Here is a 7,795-nt window from a genome sequence, read left to right as displayed (position 1 = left end):
TCAAGAATGTATGTGTAAAGTGTCAACATCTGGTGTTGGGAATTGTCTTATTTTGTCCCCAAAAAGCGTCACTTCTAGACCTGAGTGCCCCGAGGGCTTCAACTGATAATAAAGAGTTGCCATAGCCAATGGCTGAGCAGAAAGATAGAAAGACAGGTCAAGGGTTTAGGAGAGAGGAAAGGATGAAGAGAGTCACCATGATCCAGAGTTAGAAGGATCAGATTTAAGAGCTACAGGAGAGAAAGCAGCCTATGATGTTGGAAGAAGGGAACTGGACCCTATTGGGGGAGTGGGGTGTTTCCCAGAAGGTAACAGGGCAGCAAAGATAAAACATAGATTTAAAAGGTGTTAAACCTGGGATGCTGGGTGGAAGGGAGATGTATGGTAGCTGTCAGGAGAATTAGAAATGTGCCTTTCATTCTCAAAACTGGAGAACTCTTGGGCAGGTGCCATGACTGTACTAAGGAGCCAAAGTTCTTTAATTAATTCACTGCTACAGTCTGGTACATTGAGGTCCCAAGTGAGGGTCGCATTAACCTGGACAAGAGTTACACAGCCCAGTCAGCCAATGCACAGTTTATTCAGCTTCAACTTCTTTTAAAGGCAAAGCAGGATAAAAGTTTCCCACCATTTCTAGGTCTCACCAGCTGCTATTTCTCTAGCAATAGCACATCTTGGATCAAAGTGACCCAAACTTCCTTGCAGAATCTGTCAGCAGTCCAACTCTTAGATGTGTTAGAGGTGCTGCTGTCTAATTAAGCTATAAACAAAGTTACTTTCTCATGAGAAAATGACCATGAAGTCCACGTCCTCAGGTTCGCAGCTTATTTGGGAGACAGAGCACCAGGATCCTCTGCTTGAGGAATTGCCTCCTCTGTATCTCAGTGTGCTGAGAGTGACCGAACCATCCTAGGGTGCCCTGCAGCTGGCAAGCTAGGAGCAGTCGCCTCATGACATTTCTCTAAATTAAAGAAAAATAGTGTCAACCCTAATCCCTAGAGAATGGCTAAGCAGACAGAGGGACCTGTGGCCCTGAATAGCCAGAGAAATGCTGCCCTCTGTGGATTGGCTGCCTACCTTTTGGCTATCACAGGCAAGGGAAAACTCTCAATATTTGCACCAGATCCAGTCTTTTCCAATAGTTTGGCCTGTGCCCTAATTAACTTAAAAACACTTAATAATTTTAGTATTAATAATTTATTACAAATTTCAGCTACATAATTCAGACTGTGCCTAAAATGGGAAAAATGAAAGGAAGTAAATTCTTAGTAATCTCAGATGTAATAATCAGGGACTTTAGAGAATTATAGAGCCTTTGTTGTATAACTAAACCTTCAAGAAGTTACTCTTAAACCTTGAGTGTAACCAAGCAAGACTGAGCCAGAAAGCAACATTCTGATTCACTTTTATACTAGACTCAAGGACAATCATATACAATACACACATCAATCACAGACATTTTCTTTTGTCCTCTCCTGCTTACATGGAAAGCAATGGAGCCAGAAACTCTGATGATAAACTTCAGTCCAAACACAAGAAGCCAATTAAAATAACAACAACAATAAAGAAACCTGGTTTGATAGCACACACTTTTGCTGGGGGGACAGAGACTCCATATCCTCCCTAGCCAGTCAGCCGGGCTGACCTGTCCTATTCCTAGTCAAATGAAAACTCCCATTTTATAAAATCTGGTGGATGGCACCTGAAGAGTAAACCCCAAGGTTGTCCTCTGGCCTGCACACATGCAAGCTCACATATGCAGAGCCACAGGACCAAACTAGCCTGTAAAAGGTTTATCATGAGCCAGGAAGATAGCTCAATGTGTAAAGGTACTTGTGTGGCCAAGCCTGACATAATCAGTTCAATACCTGGGACCTACACAGAAACCTGACTCCTACCAGATGGCCCTGACCTCCATGCTTTGAGGTTTGGTCTGTTGCTCTGTATTGTAATGGTAACTGCAGGCGTCCACGGCCTGATTGTCCCAGAGACAAGAGAGTCCACATGTAGACCCAAGTGATACTATGTAAACTTGTGTCCCCAAATTATTTCTGATAGATGAATAAGGATTCCAACAGTCAACAGCTGGGCACAGGGAGGGTTTAGCATCCCAGGACTTGAGGCATCCAAGAAGAACCATGAGGAATAAAGAAGGTGAAGGGAGGAGGAAGCCGCCATGGGTCAGGTGGGTTGGCTAATTGGTGTTAAGAGCAGCCCAGATGAAACACAGTAAATTATATAGTGGGATTATAAGCTGGGAAACAGACATAACAACCAGAGGATCCATATCTGCCCAGCTCCTGTGCTGATTAAGGCTTAATGTAAATATAAAGCTTGTGGGTGTCTTTTATCTGGGAACTAAGTGGTCAGAGGCAGGGGAGAAAACCTGGGTTGGGATTAAATAATTTCTACAACATCTACACTCACAACTCCTGCCCCTCTACACACACACACACACAAAATAAATGTAATTTTAAAAAGGGGGATAAGGAACTTGTCATCAACCATGGGGATCCAAGTTCTATCACTAAAACCCATGTGGTAGGATGATGACCTCCTCACTCATTGTCCTCTGACCTACATATATGCACACTAACATATAGGCATATGCACACAGAATACGATAATGTATCAATTAACGGATTAATAATTTAATTAAAGTTTTTTGAAATCATCTGTTCTTGGTCCCCGCTCACTTCTTTCTTTGGTTTAAACAGCTCGCTTCCCCACATCTGCCTCTCCTTCTCACATGCCTTTCATGCTTGCATGTGTGTTTCTCCTCTCTTAGTGTCTATGTTTAACTCTATATTCACTTGTTTATAAACTACAGATCTGGTGGCTAGACACATGGTTTCCTGGTTAAAAGAACTTGCTGTGGGATCATAAGGCTTGGAGTCCAAATCCTATCATCCTGCAAACACCAGCTACTACATCTGCCAGGAATCAGACAACATCCTCTTGGGCAGAAATAATGAAGTACTGCCAGTAATTTGGAGGAACATACACTTACAAATATATGGCAAAAGTGCAAAAGTTGTCCTTTTAAAATGTAGCTCACAAAAGTGTTAGGACCTGGGATATAAATCAAAGGGAAGTAAAAATTCTGGTTCCTTTTATACCATGTGAGCCAATCAAGTACTGTTATGTCTACAAACCTGTTCCTTTGTCCTTACGCCAAATTTAAATAGTGCTTTGGGATATTAAATGGGAAACCACTTAGCAAAGAGTCCTGGAGCATAGTCCATACTATGGACTTCACCAATTATTATTAAGTTTTGGAACAAATGTTAAAAAACAAGTAGGGTTTCATGTACATTTTTAAGTGTCAGGCTCAAGGCTTACAATCCTATGACATAAGGTTGAGAGTGATATATAAAAGGAATTACAAAATATCATTTGCCAAGGAAAAATGCTAAGTAAAAATACGCTTCAACTTGAGAACCAAAATACAACATGTAGGAAAGCTCCTTGTACAAAATGGTAGAAAACATCACACTAAAGATAATAAGACACCTCTCCTTCCTGAACACTACAAGAAACAGAATTCCCTGAGATCTTCTAGGGTTTTCCTGTCTGGATAAAGGAAGCCCCAGTAAGTTCTCTCGTCACCACAGTCGTATTTCCAGTAGAACATCAAAGCAAAACCTAGGAAAGGCTTTCCCATTCTCAGCAATTCATTTTTATTTCATTCTAGACTTACCGATAAACTACTTCGAAAGGCAAACAAATTTTGGTAGGCAGCAAAATTTCACTCAAAAAATAAATAAAAATGAATTCTATTTTATCTTTTGACAACAATGAAAAGTGTCAGAGAACAAGAAATGGTAACACACCTTTAATCCCAGCACTCTGGAGACAGAGGTAGGTGGGCAGATCACTTGACTTTGAAACCAGGCTGATCTATAGGCTACTCAGGAAGTTTGTGCATCTCTGAAAAATCCAGCCTCCAACAAAAGGAGGGAGGGAGGGAGGGAGAGAGAGAGAGAGAGAGAGAGAGAGAGAGAGAGAGAGAGAGAGAGAGAGAAAGAGAAAGAAAGATCCAATTTAATTAAAAAGTTTGGATTATCTGTTTATATGTTTCTTTGTTCGGGGACTGGAGTGCAGAGGGTTTTCTAGCAAAATAAAGCAAGCAGAATTTACTTATGAAGCCTGCAGGATCATTTCCCACAGCAGTACTATCCACCCCACTGCTAAACTCTGCAGAGCATCGATGGAGTGGGTATGAAACTTCTCTAGTTTTCCTTCAAGCTGTAAACTGCAGGCCAGTAGCATCCTCAATGCTGCCTCCCAAAGTGGCATCTTCATCTTATACCATCTCATCCCATGTGGTTGGGGGAATGAGAAGGATATGCAGGCTCTGATGCTGTTTCCCCTGTGTTTACTTTCCAAATGCTTTTATATCCTTGCTGTTTTCATGTTCCCCTTATAACAAGAGCCTCTGTGGCACTATTTCTGTGTAATTGTCTCTAGCTTGTCACTACATGAGTACATGGTGGCCAGACTCTGCTGACTTTAATAGATACCAGAGAAAAATATGAGATCCACACCCCAACCCCCTCTGCCTTTATCTTGCTAGTCTCCACCCAGCTCAGTAGTGCATCGTGAGAGGATTCTCACAGAGGTGTGTGGACAGTCTAGTTTCTGATGAACAAGCTCTGTCTACATCACTTCCTCAATGACAACCCCTCAAACCCTAGGAGATGCATCCTAGTAATGTGAGACAGCCAGTATGAAGCCCCTGACTTTTGCTTAGGGCAAACATTTAAGCAGGGCATACCCTGATCTCAGGTTCAGGGCAGTTTGTCTGCCTGACAGGTGGCTTTGTGTCTCCATGAGTAATCTCTACTTAAAGGCGGACTTGTCACAAGAAAGAGTCCAGAGCTGAGTCTTACATTCTAAGAACTTCACATCTTATCAATTACACTTCTGGGCTGCGTGTTTTCAGTCGCCACATATTCAAGTCACCAGTTTTGTTTGTTTGTTTGTTTGTTTGTTTGTTTGTTTCCAGTATTGGACACAGAGAGGTAGCAGTTCTACTGTGTTCTGTGTTTCGGACATATGACTGGATGGTTGACTTTCTGTCTCTACTTCCGCAGTTAGACCATCATGCTGAATTAGTAAGTTGGAATCCTCATTTTGTAGTTCAAAAGTGACTTCTTTCCACTTCTAATTGTAGCATCAGCATCTGAGTACAAGTTTAGTTTATACATAGTCTAGGATTTCTTAACAGAAAATATATTGATACCCTCAGCTTTAGAACTGAGACATAAAGCTTTGCTAATTTTCAGTTCCTGTTCTTGAGGCCATTGTATTTGGGGAACATCATGTGATTAGTAATTGCACGTCAACTTGGTCAGGCACGGGATGCCCAGGAGCTGACTAAATATTATGTCTTACAGTATCTGGAAGAGTGTTCTAAAGAGTTTAGCATCCACACTGGTGGACTAAAGGACATAACTTCTCCTCTGTGTGTGTGTGTGTGTGTGTGTGTGTGTGTGTGTGTGTGTGTGTGTGTGTGTGTGACATCTGGCCAGTTGCTGGCTGAATAGAAAGAGGAATATAGGTGAAGGTTGATTCCTAGCTTGATTTGGGGGATTGATCTGTCAGTGTTATTTTTAATTCTCAGGCTGTCAGGCTGACTAGATCTCAACTGTGACCTCTACAGTTTTGAGATTTCTTTCAAACATAACACTGACTTTACAAGTAGAAACACATAGAGAGCCACATGTAAGTCAAGGGCTGGAATACAGACTGAGAAAACTGTTCCTAGGCAGTTTTGTAGCTTGAGTGTGAAATACACTATTGAAAAAACATTGTGCATCATATGACTGTGTATACAGAACACACATGCAGAGAGAGACATATACAATTGGTTCTATTTCTTTTATTTCTTTGAAGAAGTCTGACTAATACTTAGTACTTGAAATCTAAAATTCATAGTTTTCTTTATGGATCTGTAAGTCAGAGGCTTTGGAAGGCAAGTTACTTGCTGTAGGTCATTCTTCAAAGGAAGGCGACGATAAACATGAAGGAAAGGTGAACGTCGTGGAGGAAGTTAACACTGGGCCTGCATAGTTACATTGGGAGGACTCGTGTCTTTCAAAACACTCAATCTTTACTTCCTGATTTCTACACATGTCTAAATGTTTTCAAAAGGAGTTCTAAGAACTCCATCTGTGCCTGGTAGTAAACTAGACAAGGCTCACACCATTCACTGTAGCAACTGAAGTCACTGAAACCTGGAGATTAGATATAAAGGATGTGCACTGTCATCCACACAGTCCACAGAGTCCTGTGAAGTTTCTATGTTGCTAGCTATTGTATGTTTGCTATCCTCCAGCACCATCAGTCACTATCCTTGGTTCTTGTTTTGAGCCTGAACCTCATTGAGGACCTGCTAGAAAGGCAGTCTGAGTAGATCTCTGGTCATAGAAGATAGCAAGAAAGATGAGCACCATGAAGGTAACCTAGAACTCATGAAGGACTGAAGCCTTTGAGGATACACTGGATGTGCACATGTCTTACCGTCTCCAGCCTTAGTAGCACCAGTATCCTGCAGAGGAGCTCAATGATCTGAAAATGTACATGACTTGAGACTTGAAGAACCATTGGTGGAGACCGAGGAGTTCCAAGTGCAGATGATATCCTATGCAGCAGGATGAGCCAGCAGGTCAGGAGGAGTGTGGGATGCCACCAGCATGCCCAGAGACTTGCATTTTGTTTTTAGAGTGGGGACACAATGGTGATGCTTCTCTGCTGCTTTTCAGATGACAGGCAACATGACACTTGCTCAATCGCAAGCGAGTGCTTGTCACAAGGATTCTGGATGGTGTTTTCTTCTGGAAGATACAAGGAAACTCTACCATTCAGCTCCTCTAAGGCTTCAGGCATCTGCATGGAAGGCACAGCAAGAGGAGAGACAGTGTCAGTGCATCCACTGCTCCACCACAGTCTGCTTTCTCATTAGGAAAACAAAAGGTCTCCCAGGAATTCGGAGACCTGCAAAGAAGGAGTTTGAAACAGCTTTCAAATGACTCAAAAGCGTTTTTAAAAAAATCTATTGAGTGAGTTCTCATGTGAAGTTCATAGAACACTCACTTCCTAGTTTGAAAATTGGTATTTGAGGAGCAAATTAAACATCCAAACTTCATAAAATCTTCCTAACAATATATCTTAAGGAAACCAAATAGGTCCAAATGATGACTGTTTTACTGTATAGAAGGCTCTTAATTAAGAATATGGAAGCAATACAGAATCAGAAAAGCCCACATTCTGTAATTCCTATTAAATTTAGCAATTTAGTTACTATGTTGAATTCTAATTAAAATGTTTAGCTGTTGGGACCTAAGAAAGTCACATAGGACCAAAAGTAACCTTGCAGAGATGGCTTTCTTGTGGCTGATTTCATTTCAGTGAAAGCTCAGACTGGACCAACAAGCTCATCAGGTAAAGGAACTTGCTACCAAGCTTGGTGACTTGAGTGTGATCTCTGGAATCAGGTCCAAAGGACAGAACTCCTCCAAAAGTTATCCACTGATGCCACACAGTGCACAGTGGAATTCATGTGCACAAGTGCACACATACACACACACACACACACACACACACACACAAAGAGAGGAGGGGCAAGAATAAACATAATATATTTTGCAAAAGCTCAAATGTCACAGTGCCTAAGAATGAATCTTGGCATCCAGTCAGTGTTGCAGAACAGAAGGCAGAAGCAGGCCAAGTCTTCAGCAAGCTAGCATGTTTCTAAGAATGTGGGTCCTGAGGCAAAACAAGGTTTGGAACC

The 7,795-nt window shown here is 41.7% G+C and overlaps 1 long non-coding RNA gene across 2 annotated transcripts in view; it reads left to right on the top strand.

The window, feature by feature from the left end:
- Window positions 1–3,333: 3,333 nt before the first annotated feature.
- LOC120099103 (uncharacterized) overlaps window positions 3,334–7,795 on the top strand; it is a 32,124-nt gene continuing 27,662 nt past the window's right edge. The window contains exon 1 of one of the 2 annotated variants that reach the window (XR_015645047.1): window positions 3,334–5,117. This is a non-coding gene — a long non-coding RNA (uncharacterized LOC120099103). The remainder of the gene's footprint in view (window positions 5,118–7,795) is intronic. The other variant, XR_015645048.1, reaches the window with a different exon arrangement.

The sequence above is a fragment of the Rattus norvegicus genome, chromosome 1 (genome assembly GCF_021556685.1).
Source record: "Rattus norvegicus strain SHRSP/BbbUtx chromosome 1, alternate assembly SHRSP_T2T, whole genome shotgun sequence".
NCBI lineage: Eukaryota > Metazoa > Chordata > Mammalia > Rodentia > Muridae > Rattus > Rattus norvegicus.
Note: the sequence above shows the minus strand (reverse complement) of the source record. Positions and strands in the feature narration are given on the sequence as shown.